Source organism: Macrotis lagotis, unplaced genomic scaffold (genome assembly GCF_037893015.1).
Source record: "Macrotis lagotis isolate mMagLag1 unplaced genomic scaffold, bilby.v1.9.chrom.fasta BILBYCTG019, whole genome shotgun sequence".
Classification (NCBI taxonomy): domain Eukaryota; kingdom Metazoa; phylum Chordata; class Mammalia; order Peramelemorphia; family Peramelidae; genus Macrotis; species Macrotis lagotis.
Genome location: NW_027421926.1, coordinates 273,988 through 298,434, shown reverse-complemented (window position 1 = coordinate 298,434; position 24,447 = coordinate 273,988). Strand labels below are relative to the sequence as shown.

The window sequence follows — 24,447 nt, the reverse complement described above, 5'->3', positions numbered from 1 at the left end:
ATGGGTATAATTTACTATTGTATATAATTGGAAAACAAAATGTTTAAAAAATATTAAAACAACAGCAACAGAAAAAAACCTAAACCTAAAAAAAAGCAGAACTTGCCCCATGTAAAAGGAGATAAGAAAGCTCTCTGAGGAAAACAAATCCTTCAGATTTAGAATGGAGCTAAAGGAAGCTGATGACTTTACAAGAAATGAAAACACAATAATTCAACACTAAAAGAATGAAGAACTAGAAGAAAATGTGAAATAATCTCATTAAAAAAAACCAACTGATTTGGAAAACAGATCCAGAAAAATAATTTTAAAATTATTGGGATACCTGAAAGTAATGATCAGGAAAAGAGCCTTGACCTCATTTTTAAAGAATTTCTACAGGAAAATTGCCCTGATATCCTAGAAGCAGAGGGCAAAATAGAAATTGAGAGAAACCACCAATCTCCCCCAGAAAGAGAGGAAAAAAAAAGCAACCCCCCAGGAATGTTATATTCAAATTCTAAAACTCCCAAGTCAAAGAGAAAATATTACAAGCAACCAGAAGGATACAACTCAAATATCATGGAGCTGCAGTCAAGATCACACAGGACTTAGCAGCAACTATATTAAGGGCTCAAAGGACTTGGAATATAATTTTCCAGAAGGCAAAAGAGCTTGAAATCAACCAAGAATCACCTTTCCAGCAAAAATGAACATCCTCTTCCAGGGAAAAAGATGGACTTTCAATGAACCAGGGGAATTTCAAATGTTCCTGTTGAAACAACCAGAGCTAAACAGTGCCGGGTTTTTATTTACAACGCCGGCTTCTTAATGCTAGTCCGTCCTCTTACTCACCAGTCCAACGCGTGGTGAGTCTTCGGGGTACCTCCGGCCCCCACTCTTTGATGGGGGAAGAACCAGACAGAGCGCCTGAGGTGGGTCATGAGTCTTTATTCTTCTGTGATCACATTCCCGCTTCCTCCCCACCTCTCAGCAGACACTTTTATCCCCCCTGTCCTCCCTCCCATGAACTCTTAAACAATGAGGGGCCGAGTTCTGTAACATTCCTTTATAAGGGGATTATGTTTCCCTTCTGAGTGACCACCAAGCCTCTTCCCCCCGCCCCCAACATCTCCCCCTTTCTGTTTTACAAGGTTATCACTTGGTGTGACCTTAAGCGGTGCTGAGGTTAGCCTTAAGCGGTGTGGCCTGTCTTTGTCATGCATGGCGGCTAGCCAGACTTGGGGATCCTCCCCCGTCTCTATGGCCATGAAGGCTTTCTGAGTAAGAAGCATATAACCCCTCTGTCGCCTAGCTAGGCGGCAGAAACAGACAACAAGTAGGGTGATTCCCAGAATCAGCGTCCTTGTTCACCCTCAAGGGGGTACCCTCCCGCCATCTGGCAATCCCTCCATGGTATGGGATCCTCGATGTCTTCCCCTGTGGCCACACATGAGGGGCCCCACCGAGGCAGAAGGGAGCCCCATCGATGTATTGGTCACTAGCAGGCGAGGGTAGATCGGGGAGTTCTGTGCTACCGGAAGAGGAGAGGGAATAACTCGGAGTATTCCCCATGTCGGATTTCCTTCAGATGGAGCACCTCCAAGGATCCCTACGATGATCAGAAGGCCTGAAAAAGAAAGAAATTCCTCTCACCCCGTAGGGTTGGGCATTAATCAAGGTCTCTTTAACCTCGTTCACAAATGAGAGGGGTGTCTGATCTGCTCTCTGCTTCAGCCCAACCAACTTCTGTGTGGCTCTCCCCCCTTTCATGGCTCCAATCTTATCCCAAGCTGCAACATGTGTTTCTTTAACAGTCTCTAGCTCAAACTGGCCATACCGGGCCTGAACAGCAGGGTCAGTATAGGCTCCAGCCTTAAAAGCTAAATATGAGGAGGCATCCAGGCACGCGGCTGCAATTTCGTCAAAGTCAGCAGGGGTCCAAGGGTGCGTAGCAAAGAGGTTTTGCATCAGTCTTTTTACATAAGGGGAGCTTGGGCCGTATTTAGTCACGGCCTCCTTAAGTTCCTCAAGCATCTTAAAAGGGACAGGGCGGTAGTCTCGGGCTCCGGTAAGGGGGTCCGTAAATACCGGGTAGAGGCCCCAGTCATCCCAGTCCACCTCCTCCCCTTTCTCTATTGCTATGGAGGCACTGGTGGCAAGTAGGCCGGATGGGCGGAGCCCTTGAGGGGATCTCTGAAGGGCGGACAAGGAACACGGGGGATTTTTTGCCTCTGTTTCCTGGCTGGGCCGCCAAGCCTGGGGCGCGGCAGCTGTCCAATCAGCGCGGACTTCTCCCTCCTCGTCAGCAGCCTCCCGGTCCCACCTACTCACGCTCCTCTTCCTGCCACCCCTGAGGACTGTTTGCACCCCTCCCTTCCCGCGCTCGAAAACTTCCGGCCCTGAATCTTCTCCCTGGGGGCCCCTTTTTCCCCCATTGTTTCTTCTAAGTTCCTCCCACGGATACAGGGGAGGGGGTGGCCTTCCCTCTTCCTCTGAGCCCTCTGAATCCGATCCCGCCAACGAGCTACCCACCTGAGTGCTGATTGTTCGTGCCAAAGTCACCTTCTGGGGATGCAGGGCTCCTTCCATTTATCTGGTTGGATCCCACTATGTTGCACCCAAGGGCAGATGTTCCAGATATTCTCAACAAAAGCACGGCACGTCTTGATAGGTAATTTACAGCCATGCTCAGCGCAGAGTTTATAAAGCTGCACTGCAACGGCCTCTTTTTCCTCCGGCTCAAAGGCGGGAATACTATTCCGGCCCCCCATGCTGTCTACTAGCCGAGGCTGCAATCCTAACAGGTGGCAGAACTGGAAAGTTCCCGTTCGGCAAAAGAGAAGGAGGAAGCAGGGCACAATCAGACAGGCCAGCACGGCAAGGAGCGTGATTAGAGTAGAAGGAGAAAGGGGAGAGAAAGAAAGCATAGTCAACACAATAGGGATATGTCCCTCAGGCAATATCTGAGAGTAAACGCCCTCTCCTTCCTCCCGGTCAGAAACGACCGAGGCTGTCTGGAGAATCCGACCAGCGGATTCAGACGTTCCCTAGCAAAATCAGGTCCCGGGTTTCGGCACCACTTGCCGGGTTTTTATTTACAACGCCGGCTTCTTAATGCTAGTCCGTCCTCTTACACCTTGCCGGGTTTTTATTTACAACGCCGGCTTCTTTATGCTAGTCCGTCCTCTTACTCACCAGTCCAACGCGTGGTGAGTCTTCGGGGTACCTCCGGCCCCCACTCTTTGATGGGGGAAGAACCAGACAGAGCGCCTGAGGTGGGTCATGAGTCTTTATTCTTCTGTGATCACATTCCCGCTTCCTCCCCACCTCTCAGCAGACACTTTTATCCCCCCTGTCCTCCCTCCCATGAACTCTTAAACAATGAGGGGCCGAGTTCTGTAACATTCCTTTATAAGGGGATTATGTTTCCCTTCTGAGTGACCACCAAGCCTCTTCCCCCCGCCCCCAACAAAACAGAAAGTTTGACCTTCAAGTCCAGGACTCAGGTGAAGCTTAGAGAGTGAATGTGAAGAGTAAATTATGAGGGGCTTAATGGTGATGAACTGTATGTATTTCTGCATGGAAAGATGATACTGATAATACTCATATGAACCTTGTCTTTTAATAGAGCAGGTACAATCTTTTAAAGAGGAGCACAGGAGAGAGCTGAATCTGAAGATACAATATATTGTAAAAATGGAGTCAGTGGGTTAAAGTGAAACGTACTGGGAGTAAGAGAAAGGAGAGGTAGAGTAGGCTAAGATATTTCATATAGAAGATATTTCATGTATCTTTTGCAATGGTATGGAAGTGGGGAAGCCAAGGGAGAATGAAGGAACCTTCATTCTCATTGGAAATTTGCTCAGAGAGGAAACAGCATACACACTCAATAGGTTACAGACATCTAAAAGAAATAGGAGAGAAGGGGGAGAAGGGGATGTAGGAGATAGAGATGGGGTAGATCATAGGAGAGTATAGTCAGGTAGAACACATTTTCTTTTTTACTTTTTTGCAAGGTGCTGGAATTGGATAGTCTGTCTGGGACCTCAGCTGGTGGTTGCTAGGTCACTGGGGTGGGTTGTAGGCCTGGGGCCTCTTGGCCCCAGGGCCAGTGCTCTGTCTGCTGCACCACAGCACATTTTTGAAGAGGTACAGAGTGAAAGGAGAGAGAAAATATACTAGATGGTAGTGAGGAGGAATGGATGGAGGGAATTACAATCAGCAACAGCAACTGGAAAAATATGGAAGTAATTTCTACAATGGACCCAAGACAGAGCTGATGGTATCAGAACACAGATTGGAACACATTTTTTTCTCTGTCTTTTACTTTATTTCTCATGAGGTTTTATATTTATTTGTAGGATGGCATATTATGTTTACTCTTAAACAAGAATATTTCAGTAATTTGTAAATAAATTAAGGAAAATAGAAAAATTAAATTAAAATTGGTTTCTCAGATTCTAATTGAGGTTTGAAAGTCTGAATGTTAACCTCTGTCTTCTTCAAAATTAAAAATAGGCTCTTTCTCTTTGAAACAAGACTGTTTCCCCGATTGTATATGCAGGTTTGGCTTTCACAATTGTTTAAAATAATCAGAGATAAAGACCATCCTGAGAAGGCTGGTCTGGTTATCTCAGAAAGGGAGTCAGTAGCCCTGCTACGTATTGGAGCCTTGTCAGTTCTATGGGTGAGTTAGAGAATCAAATCAATAACACTTTTATGTATTAATTTGTAACTTGATTGGTTGGCCACCAAAAAGTTTATGCCTCTGTGTCTTTTCTATAAATACTCTTATTAAACTCAAGCTAAACATCTTAAATGATGTCTTCCATCTATTTTTCAGTAAGATCTTAGAGAATGAAACTTTTCATATAACCTAACTTTTTCTTGTTTCAGTTTTAGCCTAAGAAAATTAAGTTTAATAGAACCCAAATTTTCCTGGCTCCAGGTGCAGCCTTATCTATCCCCTGTATCAGACTGACTCTCAGCACTTGGAATCAACTGGATCCAGACTTTTCCTTTGTCAGGTAGGGAAACTGAGGCTGAGGAAGAGAAGGTGGGGAGAAGTGCCTGGTCTAACCCCACCCCTCCCACACAAGGATCCTGTCATATCATGCTCAAGAAAAGAAACAGTGGAACCTGTCCTGGGGCCCTGGGATTTTGTGGCAGTGTCAGACAGGGGTGCTGGGCCCTGGGGTCCACCAGCAGGGAGGTGGGGAAAGAGATTAACTATCAGCCCAGTCACTGTTCCACTGCTCCTACTATCTCTCTACCAGTTGCTTTCTGGGAAGGGGTGAGGCACCTGTCATATCTCAAGGTGGTTTGATCCTGTTAAAGAGGGAAAGCCTTGAGACCTGGATTATTCCTGGGTGGGGTGAGGGCTCAGGTCCTAACTCCAAGAACAAATGGTGGAAATGATGGTCAAGCAACCAGGTGCACCATAAAATATAGGTAAGATAGATGTGAAGAAATGTGAAAGGGAGAGACATCAACTGATAGGGGAATTGGGAAAGCCTTCTTGTGGAAGAAAACCTAAAGGTAGAGTTGGGGAGGGTGTGAGGAATGTGAGGGCTGTTTGGTTTCAAAACATGAAGGGAGAATTGTTACTTAATTTACAAAGAGTGGGGTCTGCCTGTATTGTTGTCCACAGTCAGGTATGTGTGTTAAGACAAAAGACTTGGCCTCAATCTGATCAAAAAAGGAGATTAGATAAGTCTGAGTTAACCTAGGGTCTGAGTCCTCCTTTGTGCATTCTCAAGGTGGTAGCTGTTCTTGCACATTAGTCTAATGAACAGGGAGTGGAAAATGTATGGTGATGAATGTAACAATTAGATTTGTGACCCCCAGTCAATGATTGGCATGAAGGGGCAGGAACAAAGCGTTTCAAGCTGCATATAAGACCTAACATTTCTGAGATTCCTCGCCCTGCTCCCCCTAAGAGAGAGAGGTGTGCCATTTATTAAGATGTCTTAATAAAACTTCATTTTAATCAGTCAAGACTGACTATTCACCCAGTCATTTTTAACAATTTGTTGGCTCTCTGGGGTTTATATAATGTAAATCTCATTCTCTGGTATTTTCTCAGAAGAACTAAAGAACATAATGTGTGCAGTTGGCTGTATTTCAAACACACTTTCTTGGTATTCTACACATGGGGGATATTTCCGAGATTCCTGGAAAGATTGACTCAGGTTTGCAACCTAGGGTATTTAAAATGTCTGGGGGATAAGAATCCTGGTAAGGGATGATCTCTAGGGGGGTGGGGTGGTAGCCAGAACCACCCTGGGCTGGCTGAGAAGTCCTCCAGACAGTAGAGCTAACCCAAAGGAGAGGCCAGAGGATAATAAGGTGCCCCAAAGGAAGGGAGGAGGATTTTGGGTTCCTTCTCCAGGAATTTCCCTCAAATTTTAAAGCAGCTTGCCAGTTGACTTGGGGAGAAGGGAGCTAAATGGTTGGTAGCTTGGAGACATGACTTGTAGCTGGAAGCTGGAAGTCAGAAGCCAGAAGAAAGAACTGATTGGATCCAGTCGGGTTTTGAGTGAGTTTAAATGTTTCCGTGTATGTGTGTGTGTGTATGTGTGTGTTTGTGTGTGTTTCAATGTGTTCATATGTTCTATATTCTGTCTTGTGTAAATGGTCTGGGGACCTCACTTTAAGTTTAAACTTGCGGAGGAGAAAATAGATTTGCAGTATTCCCCTTGTGGAGCTCAGCCTTTCATTCACTGAGCCCTGGTGTGTAGTTAGAGAGTCAAAGATGGGATTGGAACTCTTAAAGAGAAAAAAATCGGTAGTTCTGGGAGAGCTTAAGAGAGAAATAACTTTTAAGGAAAATGTTGAGAAGTTATAAGAGGGAAGATTTATCCTTTTGACTGTCTGAGAAAGACTCCATGTTTTCTCCCTGGGTTGGAGGAAGGGGGTGGTGGGTTGGACATGTGGTAGTCTTGATACCATTCCCCATATTGTTAAGACTTGAACTCTAAACTGAGTTCAGCTCAGGAGTGCCCTGCCTGTGGGGGGGGGGGTAGGTAGGAGACTTCAAGTGCTTAAGCCTTAAAGGGGAAGAGACCACAGATCATAGTGTGATATGTGATTGGGAAAGGAAGAAAATATATTTATCCAAGCATTGGGAGACATCCTTATTGAAAGGAAATCATCTTTAATGAATTTCTTTGCTCTGGTCACTTGGCCTAAAAGTGCCTAAAATCCATTTTTAAGGTTGATTCCTTTCTGAACTAGAATTTTGGGCATGACTCTGAGGATTTTTTATTTTTTTTATATTTTTGACAAGACTGGGATTAAGTGACTTGACCAAGATAACATGGCTAGGTAATTTTGAAGTGTCTGAATACAGATTTGAACTCAGGTCCTCCTGACTCCAGGGCCTGTGCTCTATATATTGTGCCACCTAGCTGCCCCCCCCCCCGCGAGGATTTTTAAAAGAGAGGAATCAGTGTTGTTATATTCTGACAAAATTTGTACAGAATGGGAGTAATTAAATAATCTAGATTCTTAAATTTATTTGGAATTTTAAACTCTCTTGAAATTCTTTTGAGTTAGGGGTGGCTAGGTGGCACAGTGCATAAAGCACAGGCCCTGGAGTCAGAAGTACCTGGGTTCAAATCCTGTCTTAGACACTTAATACGTACCTTAGTGTGTGGCCTTGGGTAGGCCACTTAACTCCATTTGCCTTGCAAAAACGTAAAAAAAAATTCTTTGAGTTAAAGGAAAGTGGCATTGTGTTACAGTTTGATTAAGGAGTTTTGGTTTCGATTCATTCCTACAAAATGACAGGTTCACACCCACAAAACTAAAAAGAGTATTTTTAATAAAGTGATTATAAAAGGAGTAGAAATAAAGCAGTTTTACACTAAAAGTAACCAATAAGTCCCAATATAATAAAAAGAAGAGCAAAGCCTACATAACGATAGATGTAAAAAGAAAACATCACCAATCGGGGGAGCACCAACATCTGAATCAACAGTGGCTGGGGAGTCCCAGGGGTACAGTCTTCAGAGTCCTGATTGGGCAACCTCGCAGGCAAAGTGTCCTTTTCATGGGGGGAACTCCAAGGAGCTACTCAATGCTAGGGACATTTAAGGGGTCCCAGACAGAGATAGCACACTGCCAATAGGGTTATATAAGCTTTTATGGCACTTGACCAGGACATGTGAAGAGTACACACATGACCTAGGAAGACTCATGGCCAAGGTTCTGAAATTAATTAAACTTTGAACCTCTGGGTGGGTAGCCTCCAGGAATGGCTAGTTCCTAGAGGGAGTGTCTGGTACACACAAAGCCAAGCAAGTTCATGCAACGGTGATAGGGGACCTTGGGTGGGGAAACCAGCATATGGCCTTGATTGGGATCAGAATGGGTATTTAGCCATCAGCTACTAAGAAGAAAAATACATAATTATATTATAAGGGATTTTTGCTGACTTCTTTTGGGAAAAAGCTCTAATTCATTTTAATGTTAAATCTAATAATGATAATAATTATTTTTATGTTGATAGAGTTTTTAGGATGTGAGTGCTGGATTTTCTAAACAAGGTACTCTAAAGCTTATATCAGACTAAATTGTTGGGAAGTTTAGTTGTACAGTTGATAGCAAACTAAATGAACTGAGGTTACATCTAATGATTTAGTCCTTTGCTATTGGATTAACCATGAGATAAATAAGAATGGCATTGGTCTTTTAAATGTATCATATATATGAGATTAGATACTTAGAGGATCTGGGTACAACTGATGTGGGTGGCTCTGACTGATGGCTAAATAAGTAGAAATTGTGTGGTTTCACTGTAAGGTAACTTATTGAAGAGTAAGATGTATTTATCAGCTATGTGATATTCTTTTGTAACTACAGAGAGACATATAAACTCTTTGAATACTGTGATGTCAAAGCCTAGAATTAACATGTGATTGCTTTGTAATGAGAGAAATATCAAAAGTATGGCCCCTTTTGAGATAGATCTGTGGGTTCATGAATAATGTAATAATGGAAGGATTGTTTTCTAAAATCTAGTAATTCCTGTGGTATCCTTATTGCTGTTTTGCTATATTGGAATTAATGACATGTTGGAAATTTAAAGTCACCTAAGATGTTTTAATAATTTTAAAGAATTCTAAAAGTAATAATTTATTTAATAAGGATGGCTAGTAGCTAAACAAGTTTGTATAAAGAAGTTTGTAGCTATATATGTGAAATTGGGACTATTTTGAATGGATATATATATATAAAATATGTGTGTGTGTGTGTGTGTGTGTGTGTGTGTATTCCAAAACTGTGGTTGTTTGCTTTGAAGTTAAAGCACTTATGTAATATAAGGAAGATAAATACAAAAAAATACAAAATACAAAAAAAGATAATCTGAGCTTTTCTGTGACAATATTTATCTTAATTGTTATATATATAGAGAGAGATAGAGTACATATGTCAGACAAAGGGATGTAGGTCTAGAGATCAGAAGCCTCAAGTAAGAGGAAGGTGATGAGGCATGTAGAGTCAGTCATAGTTAGAATTCCTGGTTTTAGCAAAAAACCCAGGAAGGACACTCAGAGCTTTAAGTAGAGGATTCATTAATTGGGACCCCATTAAGACTATAATTGGAATTTAGTGAATTGGATTAACTCGAAATTCCAGTTAGGTAAAACAACTATTTTAGATGATTGGACTTTTAATCAATTTTCTCTTTTTATGTCTGATAGCAGGATGGTCACCAAAAAAGGAAGTATTCCTGGGGCAATGTGAACTGGGAGCCAAGGAAGCCAATGGGCAGAAGATTTCAGGTGACAGGGATATACAGTTGAAGCTGCAGCTCTTTAATGCAGTCTGAGGTTGGACCCTATTAACTTAACTTTCCCAAAGTGATGTTTGGACAATGTGCCACCTGGAAGAATAAAACTAGCCTAAGACATTTGATTACTCATATGACCTCTACCTGGATACTGACATTCAAAAATTATATTCATAAAGGAATTTTCCTTAGATGTCCTGGATCTTTATAGTAAGGAAGTTTTAAGGTCAATTGCATTTACTAGCCAGATATGTTAAGTGTGTGACTGACACCTGCTATCAACTGCATGTTTAGATAGGAACTAAGATTGCTTAATTTTTATGTTAGAGGGAATATTTAGGTTAGCAAAAGAATGGGGAAATTTTTAGGATAATTACAGGTTCAAGGTCTAATTTAAGGAAAGGATTGTAAGTCATAGTTATAACAGGAAAAGCAAAATCTATGGTATATTTGAGAATCTTTTGGGAAAAGAATTCATTTTGGTTATTGATGTTTGAGTTTTTATTATAATGTGAGCAAAAGGTTAATAATTTTTAATTTAATTTAATTTTTTTTAGGTTTTTTGCAAGGCAAATGGGGTTAAGTGGCTTGCCCAAGGCCACACAGCTAGATAATTATTAAGTGTCTGAGACCAGATTTGAACCCAGGTACTGCTGACTTCAGGGCCGGTGCTTTATCCACTATGCCACCTAGCCACCCCAAGAATTTTTAATTTTAAACCATAAGCTATGTACTCTTTGTACTAAGATAATTGTTAAATGTATATGTTATAAGCTTAAGTTAATGTATGAATTCTCAGTGGAGTTTATTAATGCAGTGAAACAGTTATGGAAGTTTATTGTGTTGAAGTGAAGTATATATTTCAGTATGACAGTGAGCAAGGCAAAGTGTAAATTGTAATAATCTCTAAAATCTCATTGTGTTGTGTTGAAAACATGTGTTTTGATCTGAGTAAAATGTTAAGCTGTTTCTTCACCAGAAGAGAAGGTCACAAGTCACCTGAGCTGGAGAGAACCTTTTTGAAACAGTTTCAAAAGATGCAGAAGAACATCAGATGGCTCCAGGGCAGAAGAGAAGAGAGAAGAGGAGACACAGGACCTATTCATCTGTACCATTTCCTTATGGAAAGGAGGAAGAGAGCCAGAGTGAAGAGATTCTCCAATGAGAGAAAAGTAGGTTGTGATTATTGAGTGGCATGATTATATGCTACATGAGTCCATATATCCTATCTAAGAAGAGTCCTGTCTCTGACTTAAAGAACATGATATTAGTAATGGTGGGAGGAGTATATAGCTGACAGAAGCTATTGCCCAGTCTTTTGGTGTGGTTAACTGTTGGACTTGCAGTGCTCCACAGAAGTTTGAGAATTGGCCTTGGGTGCCAGTCTCCCTGAGTCTGGCCTAGATTCTCAGTTTCTGGTCAGAGGTGGACTGTGCCACAGGATTCTCATCCAGAGGAGAGAAACACAAGTGGCACATAATGGAGTCAATTCAGGGTGACTATTGTCTATACCAGGTTATTTTCCTGAGGAGAAAAAATGGCTGTGGACTTCTGTCCAGAAGCAGGGTACACATATTCTGGACTGTACAATTTATGGAGACAGGTGGACTGAGACTCATGTGAGGTTTAATGTTGGTACCTGGATCCCTTGTAAGGATACATTATGGTAAAGTGAAAACCACTGCATATACCCATCTGCCAATGATTAGTCAGGGAGCTGTTATCTAGACTGATGGGCCTGCTACCTGGCCACTAGGATAGTAGTGGGGTCATGGAACCCCAATTTATATCCTGATTAGATTCTAAGTTATAGTGGAAACAATTATCAATTAGATAGCTAGGGCCCTGGACTTGCTGACTGGCTAAGCCATGCAAAGGAGAGAGAATTGTTTAACATAGAGTTGAATTAGATAATCTGTTGGTTGGAGATGGAGGAATTTGTGGTAAATTGAATCTATCAAGCTCCTGCCTAAAGAAAGATAATAGGCAAGTAGTAAAAGAAATGAGCAGGGACATCAGAAATTTGGCAAACCTGGAGAACAGGAAGGGTCAATGCCTCATAATGAGGAAGTAAGACCTATCTTGATAGAAAAAGTCAGTAGGTGGGGCAACTAGGTGGTGCAGTGCATAGAACACTGGCCCTGGAATCTGGAGGACCTGAGTTCAAATAAGGCCTCAGATACTTAATAATAACCTAGCTGTATGGCCTTGGACAAGTCACTTAACCCCACTGCCTTGCACAAAAACAAAAAAAAAAAAAAGAAAAAGTCAGTAGTCATGTCAGTAACAAGTAATGTGTTTTGAGAAAGAAATCACTAATAATTCTTATTAAAAAAAAAAGAAAAGTGGGAATTGTGAGGAATATGGGGGTATTTGGTTTCCACAAGAATGTGAAGGGACAATTGTTAGTTTACATTTAAAAAACTGAGATCTGCCTGTTTTGTTGCCTACAGGCAGGTATGTGAGTTAAGACAAAAGACCTAGCCTTAATCTGATCAAAAACTGAGATTAGGCCAGGTCTGCCACACCTAGTTCCAAATTAACCTAGGGTCTGAGTCATTCTCTTTTGTGCATGCTCAAAGCTGTAGCTGTTCTTGCTCATTGGTATAATGAGCATGGAGAGGAAAATGAATGGGGACAAATGTCACAATTAGATTTGTGATCCCAGCCAATGATTGGCACAAAAGGGCAGGAACAAAGCCTTTCAAACTGCATATGAGACCTAACATTTCTGGGATTCCTCACCCTTCTCTCCTTGAGATAGGTGTACCATTTATTAAGATGTCTTAATTAAAAAAACTATTTTAATCACTCTGGGATAAGTATTCATGAGCCATTTATAATAGAAGGACAGCTTAGTGGCTGTCTTGCTGGGGTCCAGCCTCTGCGGGTTCTTGGAACCTGACAGGAGGGATAGAGTCGGCGAAATGAGTTGAGTCCACAAGTGGGTATAGGCAGGAGCAGGTTGACTAACTGTCAGCTGCTTGGATTTATTTTTATAGTTTCAGAATCATGTATGTTTCAAGCAAGCAAGCAAGCTCAGATCATTTCCTTGGTTACAAGAATGTAAAATTTTCATCATCAATCATATAGTTCATATGGTTACAAGTTTTAATCATGTGATTACAAGTTTAAGTAATAATCATATAGTTAATTAATTTCTTATCCCTACTCGGACCACGATGACCTTAACCTGTCCATTACCATATTTATTACTACATTATATAATTGTTAATTTACTTAAAGTTATTAATTAAGCAATTCTTTTAATGGAAAGTTTTTTATATTTTTTGTGTAAGTAATGTATTTAGATACACTTCCTTAACAGTCTGTAGTGAGGGTCTTTATGCTTGTCCACCCATCCGTTAACTCTTACAATAACCAATTTTTCTTTCTGGCCTAGGTGGTAGAAGCCACAGTTTCTATGACTTTTTTATTCTTTCCCTTGAAACTAAGGCTGCTGGAGTTCACATATTAGTCACATGTACTATTTTCTCATCATCTTTTTCATATATTCCTGTGTATGGTAAGGGGGGAAAAACTATTAATTTCCCTGCAATTCTATCTGACCCATCTTGTATCTGTTTTCCCTGTATATATTCTGGTATCTCCTTGGAATTCCCAGTGGTGGGTTTTCCAGAGATTTCATAATGTTGAAGCCTCAGGGAGAGGCAGTCCTGTTAAATTTAGACAGTTTACAATCTGTTTTATTCAAGGAATTTTTCTGAAATCCTTCCTTTATAGTCATTCCAGTATTAGGGTGAGTACATATTGTAATCAATAATAAACCTATAAATATTGGTATGCATGAAATCCCTATATATATGGAAGAAGGAAATGTTGTTCCATCAGGCAGTGTGACTGCCTTGAATCTTCTTGCTGTGACTGTGTCAAACAGCTTAGAGACCCTGCCTCCCAACACTGTCTCTTCCCCCTCCACCCATTTATGGAATGCCCAGACCCCAACTGAGAGTGAAGAGCTTTCAGTAATCCCCCTGGACCCATCCTTTTCATAATTGCCCTCCTTCATCCTTGTCTGTCAGTCATTTACAGGACAGCAGTTGACTAGTGGGTTTGAAGTTAGGATGACCTACAAGCTGGAAAGCTGAGCAGGCTACTAAGCCTCAGTTTTCCCAACTATAAAATGGGAATGAAAAGACATACCCTGCCTGTCTGGGGATGGGTGGTAGAGTAAAGAATGAGCATCTAATCCAGTCTGCTATGTTATTGACAGATATGACTAAATAAATTTGATCTTTACAATAACTCTGGAAGGTAGCTAGTATTATTATCTTCAATTTACAGTTGAGGTAACTAAGGCATGAGAGGTAATGTGACTCACCATTTAGCCAATAGCTGAGGTTGAATTTGAACTCAGTTCTTCCAGACATCCCCCCCCCAAGTGTTTGCTGAATTTGCAGATATTACCATTCTTTGAGGCTGTTCCTCCCACCATGACACACCCCCTAAGGGTAAGGTCTAAGTCAATTGTCTGTGTCTCTTTGTTTGCTGTGATATATAAGAACTTCCATAAATATTGTCAAAATACAATAAGTTTTCAAAACGATATTCTCTAACTTTCTTGAAAGTGTGCTCAGCCTTCACACCTCAGTTACCTTGCCCCTATGTAAGAAGTCAAGAGCCCTGGGTATCTCCCCCTATGCTAATGACAGGCTCATGTTGCAGAGGCTCAGTGTTTCCTGTGATGAATCACCAGTCAACCCAGTAATACAGGTGTACAAAGAGAGGTAGGGATTTATTAAGAATTTGTTATAACACAAAGAAAATGATAGAGAAGTTAAGAGAGATTAAAAGGCCATGTGAACTGCTAATTAACCAGGCAGTCTAACTGCAAGATTAACACAGAAAGTCTAGATGGAAAGAGAGCAGTACCCACCAGAAAATGCCCTCCTCAAGGTCCATTGGAAATTTGTTGTTTAGCAGTTGTCCAAGTCCTGCATTGGAGAATTTGTCTTTGGGGAGGGTTTGAGGGTCTTACATTGGAAAATTTTGATTCTGGCCTGAGTGGTCTCAAGATGATTTTTCCATGCTTTCATATTCTAGCTTGCCTTACCACTGAGAATGTAGCCAAGGTCAAAGTTAAGTGTTTTAACAGAATGTTAGAGGATCAATATGTTATAAGATTTTAACAGTGCAAACAAAATATTTACAAAACTTGTTTCCAGTTAGTTTCAATATTCCCTATACCCATGATTCGTGGCATCATATTTCCCCCTGAAATTTTTGGGGCTGAGACTATTCTGGGGAATTGGGTCAGTCTTTTGGAATTTCTTCAGAGTGAGAAGGGACACAGCAATCTCCCTACCTATCTTGGTCTATTCTCTTGGGACCCATTTGGAGAGGGAATATCCTGGGGATGAAACTCAATTGAAGGAGCATCCAAAGGATGTGGGCAATCAGGATCAGATAGACCCTGATGTTTGACTGAGGTCATTAGCTATAGATTGCTGCTTGAATTCTAGAGGAAACAGATTTTGTTTAAAGTAAGATTTTATTTAATTTGAGTTTTACAATTTTTTTCCCTATCCTTGCTTCCCCCCCCCCCCCAACAGAAGGTAGTCTGTTAGTCTTTACATTGTTTTCCATGGTATACATTAATCTAAGTTGAATGTGTTGAATCTGATAAGAGAGAAATCATATCCTTAAGGAAGAAAAATAAAGTATAAGAGATAGCAAACTTACATATTAAGATAGCAGGTTTTTTCCCCCTAAATTGAAGGTAATAGTCTTTGGTCTTTGTTCAAAATCCACAATTTTTTCTGTGGATACAGATGGTATTCTCCATCGAAGATAGCCCCAAATTGTCCCTGGTTGTTGTACTGATGGAATGAACAAGTCCATCAAGGTTGATCATCATCCCCACATTGCTGTTGGGTTATACAGTGTTTTTCTGGTTCTGCTCATCTCACTCAGCATCACTTCATGCAAATCCCTCCAGGCTTCTCTGAATTCCCATCCCTCCTGGTTTCTAATAGAACAACAGTGTTCCATGACATACATATACCAGTTTCTTAAAGCTATTCCCCAATTGAAGGACATTCCCCAGTTGAATAGAGGAAACAAATTAATTTGTTTATTCTTATTTTGTACAAATGATATTTTTTATACATTAGTAAAATATTCTTGTTTAAGAGTAAATATATTCCCCCTCTCCCCCCAAAATATAGCCCCTCATGAGCAATAAAGTAAAGAGAAATAATTAAAATTAAAATTGAAAAAATAATAATAATAGTAGGTGTAGCCAGGTGGTTCAGTGGACAGAGCATTGGCCCTGGAGTCAGGCATAACTGGATTCAGATCCAGTCTTAGACACTTGATAATTAACTAGCTGTATGGCCTTGGGCAAGCCACTTAATCCCATTTGCCTTGCAAAAAAAAAAAACCTTAAAAAAAAGTAGATGTTCCTGAGGGTGGCAGTCATCTCTAATTGGTTAACAATGATTGAGAAGAATGAATATTACAGTGAGAGATGGACCTAATTCTGTTATTGATGTTGTTTTTCTTTCATTTTCTTGAACAATATCCAAAGCCACAAAACTGCATCAAAGGCCTCCAGAAGCAATGTACCTTGTGAGAAAGAATTAAGTGCTTTGTTTTTCACAAGGATGAAAGAGGATATTGCAAGAATCTAACAGATATCTGTGAGAATAATACATCTCAAAAGCCAGGGCGTGTGGTTTCTGTTGATCCAAAAGATGCAAAGATGATTAGACCAAAGGAAATGTGATTAAAGAAAAAACTTTGACCATTTAGTGAGCTAAATGAAGCCCCCTCACCAGGCAGCAAGTTGCCATACTGGGGGAGGCCAAAAATTAGCTTCAACTAGTCAGGGGTTGACTTAGGGTCTATGTCCTTGTCCTTTGTGCCTGCTCAAGGAGATTCATGCATTTTACTGTTTACTATCCTGTGCTCAATAGTATAATGATCAGGGTGAGGAAACCAATAATAGGGGTAAATGCAACAATTAGATTGGGACCCAGCCAATTATTGGTAGGAAAGGGAGGAAGAAGCCTTTCACACTCTATATAAGATTGGACATTGTCTTAATTCAGGGCCTTCCTTAGGAGAGAAGGTCCTTTTTTGCAACGAAGAATTTGAATTAATAAAAGCCATTTTAATCACTCTGGACTGAGTATTTATTATTATGACTTATTGATAACAAGCTGAATATTTCTTTGTTATTTTGTACTTATTTTCTGTGTGATCTATAAAATCAAAGGGGACTACCCCATTCCAATCACTATAGTTTGACCTTTATTTTTTTAAGGTTTTTACTAGGCAATAGGGTTAAGTGGCTTGCCCAAGGCCACACAGCTAGGTAATTATTAAGTGTCTGAGACCTGATTTGAACCCAGGTACTCCTGACTCCAGGGATGTTCCTTTATCCACTGTGCACCTAGCTGCCCCAATAGTTTGCCTTTTTCATACTGTAAATGTATCACCCCATTTTATGGACTCCTATGGATGTCTTTCATTATGTCATTCACCCACAGGGTTTTGATAAGATCCCAGAGAATAAAACTGAAATGTCTTAATTTTCTATCTATTGTCTGTATTAACTGTACATTTTTAGGTTTTCATAATTTTAGGGTTCACTTTTTTGTCATTTATTTTAATATAGACACATGACTTGGAAAAAGAATTTTCCTCCTGATGACTCTATGAGAATGGATCTCAGAGCTAGGACATATTTTTGAGCCTGGAAAGAATAGGGTGGACTTGTAAAAAATGGAATCTGCCACCCTTCAACTCAGTTGCTCTACTTTTGAACCTTGGTTTTGGTGAAAGTAGAAATATTTCTAGGATTTGATCTCTGCTTACTGAAATTTTTGCCTCAGTGAGAATTTTCTCTGGTTAAGGTCTCTGGATAGCCCCTGGTTTCCTGGTGCACCCCTCTGAGTTGTTTCTGATGCTCCCTGATGGTAATTGTTTGTGACTGGGCTTCTGAGAACCCCAGTGTGAGAGAAACGTGAGTTCCCCCCCTCCTTTTTTTTAATCTGTTAAATTGTTTAGTTGAACCTTGGGACCTTCTAGTGTGAGAGCAAAGTGTGTTTTCGCCTTGTCTCATGCTCCTCTAATGTGTGAATTTTCTTTCAGGATTCTCGGACACTGTTTATATGTTTTATAGTTTTTTTGTTTAAATTGTGTGTTCTTTGTTTTAAAGGTACAATCAAAATTACTGCTCTTCCTTTCTGGCCTGCTGGGTGTCCTGTCTCTGTGTCCTGATTGGCCCATCCTGCTCTCTCTCTTCTCACTCCCTTCCCCTGCCATGAGAGCATGTTTTTGCCTTCCCTCTCCCCTTCTCTCTGTTTCTCAGTCAGAAAATATGGGAAATTAGATTTTTTTCCAAAAAACTCATCGTTTGGTGCCAAAGGAGATATTTTTCTGAAAATTGCCTGATGTATGAGAGACAAAATTCTGTTATCTTACTCCTAATCTTTTAAACTCTGCTCTGGCAGCCCTGCTATCCAGTACTGAGAAATTTCATTCTTCCCTTTTCTCATTCTCTATGTCTTCATTGGCTATTTCCAAAGGCCTTTTATGTTTTTCTGTGTCTTTTTCTGTTAATTTAATTCTTCAGTCTGGGACTGTATGAGTGAGTGAAAAAATGAAAAGAAAAAGTTGGTTTTAATATAAATTGAGTTTTAAAATGTAACATTTGAATTGAAATGCTGTGAAAATTTTCTATAAATTATGTTTCCTACATTATAAATATAAAATAAATTATGTTTTCTTTTAATTCTTAGAAAATATCTTTTTCCTTATCATAAAATGGATAAAATAACTTGAAAATATTTTGCTATTAGAATTGTAAGTAATTTAAAAAGTAAAAAATATTTAAGAGAACTTAGTTGATGTTTTTATCCATTAAGGGATATTGCTGAACCAAAAGAGTGAGATGGAGACCAGAATTTGATAAGTTTGGAGATGTTTATTTCCTGGGACTTCCTGGGGATGAAGAGTACCCAAATCAGACAGTGACTGAGTGTTCAGGGGATAGGGTGTTTATAGTGTTTGGGGGGGTGGTGGTACTGAGAGCAAGCAGGATACAGAAGCAAAGACAGAAGTTAGATATATTGTCTTGTCATACTAATACAAACATATGTAAACATATGGCTCGGTCTAGATAGGGGGCTAGACAGAGTGGGAAAAGGGTCAGGGTCTCTGTTGTATGTCTGAACATATTTCCTGAGACAGAGGGAGTCACATATTCACAGGCTTCCCACAAGTTTGAGGGAGTGAAATTTACTGTCTTATGGTTCCAGTCACATCTGGGGAAGGGGAAGCAGTCCTGGGAGGAAGCAGGAATTTTACAGATACAGCAAGATAATTCGGTTAACAAGGGGCCTTACTGAATCTCAGCCAAATTTATGGTACATCTGTGACCCTCAGAGTCAAGCATTTGGATCCTGTCACATTATTTTCAGTCCCAAAAGTGCCTAGCCAAATTTATATTTCTAAGGAATTTCTCAGGGCCCAGAAGGATATCAGGGACCCCTTTCTATACAGGAATTTCAAAAACATTGATATTGTACATCAATATCTAAGATGTGACAAAGGAAAAAATTAGTGTGATAGACGAATTTTAAAATTATTCTTGTTTGGCTATAAGAGTAAGATCTGGTTATAACCATATGTACTAAAACATAAAAAGGAATGTTTATTAGAAAGAATAAATAGCTTGAAACATGATTAAGCAGCACATAAAAAAGTAAAAAAGGGAAATTTATAAAATGGATTTTGAAAGATTTTGGGAAAGGGTTAAAAGGTAAAAAAAGTAGGTACAAAAAGTTTGTATATTTTTAAAACCATAAAAGCTATGTTTAACATAAAATATGGCTTTAAGCATATTAAATTATGAACAACTTCAAAGAATTTACATGAGAATTGTAAATCAAAAATTAAGTCATGTTGTCCTACTAGAATTATGGAATCTGGTTTTGAACTGAATCAAGTTGTGGCAATAATTGTGATAATCGAGGTAAAATTATAATCCTAACAGCAAACTTCTACTTTTGCAAAATCTCAATCAGTAAATTGTCTAGGAAATAACAAACCCCAGAAATATTGAATGCTTATAAAAAGTGTAATTCAGCACGCTAAAACTGAAGCTATGTATATAAATCTAGGTATAATGTTAGTGTATCCTGGTCGCAGACTAACTAAAGCAAATGGACAAAAATATGAATCTCCCTTTTATTCTTTTTTAATTTTAGTTTTGTTTTATTTTGCAAGGCAATGGGGTTAAGTGGCTTGCCCAAGGCCACACAGCTAGGTAATTATTAAGTGTCTGAGGTCGGATTTGAACTCAGGTACTGCTGACTCTAGGGCTGGTGCTCTATCCACTGCACCACCTGCCCATCCCCCTTTTATTCATTAAACAATTTTTAAATTTATTTTTTGAATTTCACAATTTTTTCCCCAATCTTGTTTCCCTCACCCCACTCCCACAGATGGTATTCTGGTAGTCTTTGTATTGTTTCCATGCTATACACTGATCAAAATTGAATGTGTTGAGAGAGAAATCATATCCTTAAGGAAAAAATAAAATATAAGAGATAGCAAAATTTTATAATGATATACCTTTTTTTTCCAAAAAAAATTAAAGGTAATAGTCTTTGATCTTTGTTTAAACTCCACAATTCTTTCTTTGGATACGGTTGGTATTCTCCATGGCAGATACTCTTAAAATTGTCCCTGATGTTTGGACTAATGAAATAAGCAAGGCCATTAAGGTTGACCATCGCCCCCATGTTGTTGTTGGGGTATACAGTGTTCTGGTTCTGCTCATCTCTGCTCATCTTGCTCAGCATCAGTTCATGCAAATCCTTCCAGACTTCTCTGAATTCCCATGCCTCCTGATTTCTAATGGAATAATAGTGTTCTATAACACACATATACCACAATTTGTCTAGCCATTCCCCAATTTATGGACATTCACTCAATTTCTAATTTTTTGCCACCACAATAAGGGCTGCTATGAATATTTTTGTACAAGTGATGATTTTACCCCTTTTCATGATCTCTTCAGGGTATAGGCTAGGTCACATCTGGACAATTTGGAGCCAGCTTTTGTCCTCCCCCTGGGTAAAGAGATTTAAAGTGGGTGAGGGAACCTCATTCAGTTCAGTGTTTGGTTAGGGTCAATTCCTTTGTCTTCCCTTCTGATTTACTGCAACATACCTTCATATATGAGGCACAATAGTCACAGACAGACCCCAATTTTTGTAATGTGTGTGTAAATACATTAGGAGAGTTATAAGTCATCTTTACTTTAGGTTATTTTTCTGTAAGGTGAAAACAAAGACTCATATTTGTAGCTAACCTAGCTATAATGTATTTGACATGAAAGCAATTGTTATGTGAATGTTAGTTTTTTTCTTATTTCTTTGACCAGATAATTCTATATGGGATGATTTGTGTAAGATAATATGAAAACACACTTAACTAAATTAAGGAGTTTTCATGTTTTTAAAAATTGCAATTTTGATTATGATATTGGGATTTTCCTAAATATTCTAATGTTAGGAAATATTGGTCAATAGTTATATCAGCTACGATTGTTAGTATGGATAAAAGCTCTTATAAATTAAATATTTGGGAGTTTAAAATTATGCTGTTAACATCAAATAGAAATGAATGAATTAAAAAAAATTTTGAGTAAATCAAATCTCTTATATATTTTCTTTTTGCTTATTTTAACCAAAGTGTTTTGGTTACAACTGAAGAATTTCATCAGATTGTTAATGAAGTACAAAGGAAATCTTGTAAATCCTAAATAAAGGGATTTTTAGAAATATCTTTTTTTTTGCAAAGCAATATTAAGCGACTTGCCCAAGGTCACCCAGATAATTCTTAAGTGTCTGAAGCCATATTTGAACTTAGGTCCTTCTGACTCCATGGCTGGTGCTCTATCCACTGTGCCAAGTATCTGCTCCTTAAAAATTTTTGTCATTTGTATAAGCCCCCAAAATTTTCGAAGCTAATTTATGACAATAATGTAATGATACTGTTTATAGTTTCATAGAAAATTTCTATTCTTAGAAAATAGGTTGCCATCATAATACTAAAGCAGTTAGCCAATAGAGTATTATTAAAAGTATTTAAAATTACTGTAATAATCTCATGTTAAAAAGTTCTTGCTGTTTTGATTTCAATTTATTGCCATTCCATGGTTTAAGTAAGAGTTTCTTCAGTGTTTTGAAATTATCATATGTATAAGATTAAATTTCTAAAAAATCTCATTTTATTTTTGAGATTGACATGAGTATATTTGGTTAAAAGTGAATAAACTTATGAAACAAAATGTAAAATTTAGATAAGGTTAAAGTTAAGAAAACTACTTTGTTGCTTTGTTTTAAGAAAATCAGGTTTCTGCATGGAAAATGTTTAGTGAAGGATCGTAATTCAATATGTCTTCTTATTTGGAATTATGCATTTGATGTTGCTTATTACATCTGGAATTTTGAAGGCTTGTAGAAGTGTATGCATATTATTTGATAGTCACATAAAATATTCTAATTGCTTTGAAAGAATTCTAGAAGCAATGATGTGTTGGCTATTTTTTATTAGAATATGGAGATAACAACATATTAATAGTGAAAATTATTTTTATAGAATCTGTTTCTATATGCAGTCTGGGATTATTGAATTTATACATCCCAAATCCTTCGTTGTTGGTTTTGAAGCAAAAACACCTATGCAACATGGTAATAATTTATGTTTTTCTGTGATAATTTCTTGCTGTTGCAAATATGAGGTTATAATCAAAGTTTGATCCCTTGTGAAGCGAGCTTACCTGAAGTTCTGATTTTTTTAGAAGTTATTATTTAGGATCTTATGTGATTGTCTAAGTGATATTATTCAGGTATGATTAGTGAAAGAAATACCGTTCATGTCAGCAACCCGACAGGGTTTTGATTATATACTCTATAGGTGAAAGCTTTATTGGGAAAGACTGAAAAGGCAACTTTTCAGCTCACTCTAAGGTTGAATTTTCCTAACTTGATTTCCCCAACCAATATTTGGAAATATTTCACCTGGCAGATTTAAAATGTGGCTTAAGGCATTTGGCTATCTACAAGATCTCTGCATGGAAAGTGACATCAAATAAATAAAGGAATTTTCCTTTCTTATGTCTCTGATCTTAATGGTTAATTGCTATAACCATGTCAGTGACCAATATTAAAATCAGGATAGAACTTATGTCATGTTTGCCTATATAAATTCTTACAAGGCAAGTGACCTAGTATATTTGACATTCGTTGTCAAGTAAATGATGTTCCTACAGTAATTAAGTTCCTTTAATTATTATTTTCAAAATGCTAAGTAAATATTATAAAACTTTTTGTGACATGAGGATATGGTTTTCATAGCTATCTCAAATGCTATTTCCAGGAAAGGAACATTAATCAACTAAGTATATAAGAAGAATGAACTTCTCTATCCTTAAAATATTATAAAGAGAAATTCATTTACAGATAAGGATTTTATTCATTGTTTTAGGTTTTGCAAGGCAATGGAGTTAAGTGGCTTGCCCAAGGCCACACAGCTAGGTAATTATTAAGTGTCTGAGGCTGGATTTGAACTCAGGTCCTCCTGACTACAAGGGCTCGTGCTCTATCCACTGTGCCACCTAGCTGCCCCAATTTTATTTAGTTTTAAACATTAGCAAAAAGTTAAATCTTTTCCTTGTAAATCATTACTTGATTCTAAAATGATTATCAAGTGTATAAATTACAAGTTCAAGTTAATTTGGAAATCTTTAATGAATTCACTTTTGTAGTGCAATTCTTATTTTTATGGAAGTTTATTTTATTAAGTGGAATAGCACCCTCCAAATGATGGAATTAAAAAAAATTCCAAGCATAAAACTAGGATTTTAAATGCTATTTGGAACTGAATTTTCTATATATATTTATCAATATGATGATGAGCAAGTCAAATTGTAAATTGTCATGATTTAAGAAGTTCAAGAGTTTTATTTTCTAATGTTGGAAATATGAGTTTTAACTTATTTAAAATTTGTGTTAAGGTGTCTTTTACTAGAAAGGAAGATTTCTGCAAATAACCTGGCTTTAAGATGACCTCGAGAATAACATCCAAAGAAAAAGAATTGCATCAGAAGATTTCAGAAAACAGGGACCTGAATTTTCCTTTAATATTTTGTGTTTCTTTTCTGTGCAGTTTATATAATAGAGGGATCTCTGTAATTCAACATTATCAATGCATTGCTCTCTTTTATGTCCTGTTATGGACCTTATATTGCCAGCCCATATTTCTTGGCAAAGTTATTCTCCCTGCATTATGCTCATAATCTCCCTACATCTTAATTTGGTTGTTCTATGGTTGACACAAATGTTACCTTTGATCAAAATGGAGGAATGTCAAAGTTTTATATTTCTTTAATCTTATAATTCTGATCAAAATTGGTTTCTGAGCTCTAATTAGTGTTTGTAAATTTGAATATTAAACTCTGCCCTCCTCAAGGTCTGTTCTCTTCCCTCCCTCCCCCAATTACATGCAAAAACAAGTTTCAACATTTAGTTCCAAAACCTCATCTGAAAACTGTTCATATCTCTTGATTATTTATTAGTTGGGGAATGGTTATTTTTTTAAATAAATGACTCAGTTCTCTTTGTTTGAGA

At 38.5% G+C, this 24,447-nt stretch overlaps 1 long non-coding RNA gene across 8 annotated transcripts in view; it reads left to right on the top strand.

The window, feature by feature from the left end:
* LOC141504021 (uncharacterized) overlaps nt 1–24,447 on the top strand; it is a 26,609-nt gene extending 2,162 nt beyond the window's left edge. Inside the window, exons 1-7 of one of the 8 annotated variants that reach the window (XR_012473182.1) lie at nt 3,454–3,488; nt 4,931–5,009; nt 6,068–6,173; nt 6,399–6,520; nt 9,690–9,818; nt 10,758–10,950; nt 23,835–24,447. This is a non-coding gene — a long non-coding RNA (uncharacterized LOC141504021). Of the gene's footprint in view, nt 1–3,453; nt 3,489–4,878; nt 5,010–6,067; nt 6,174–6,395; nt 6,521–9,689; nt 9,819–10,757; nt 10,951–17,420; nt 18,469–21,508; nt 21,846–23,834 lie in introns of those variants that run through there. The other 7 variants (XR_012473181.1, XR_012473179.1, XR_012473183.1 and 4 more) reach the window with 7 other exon arrangements.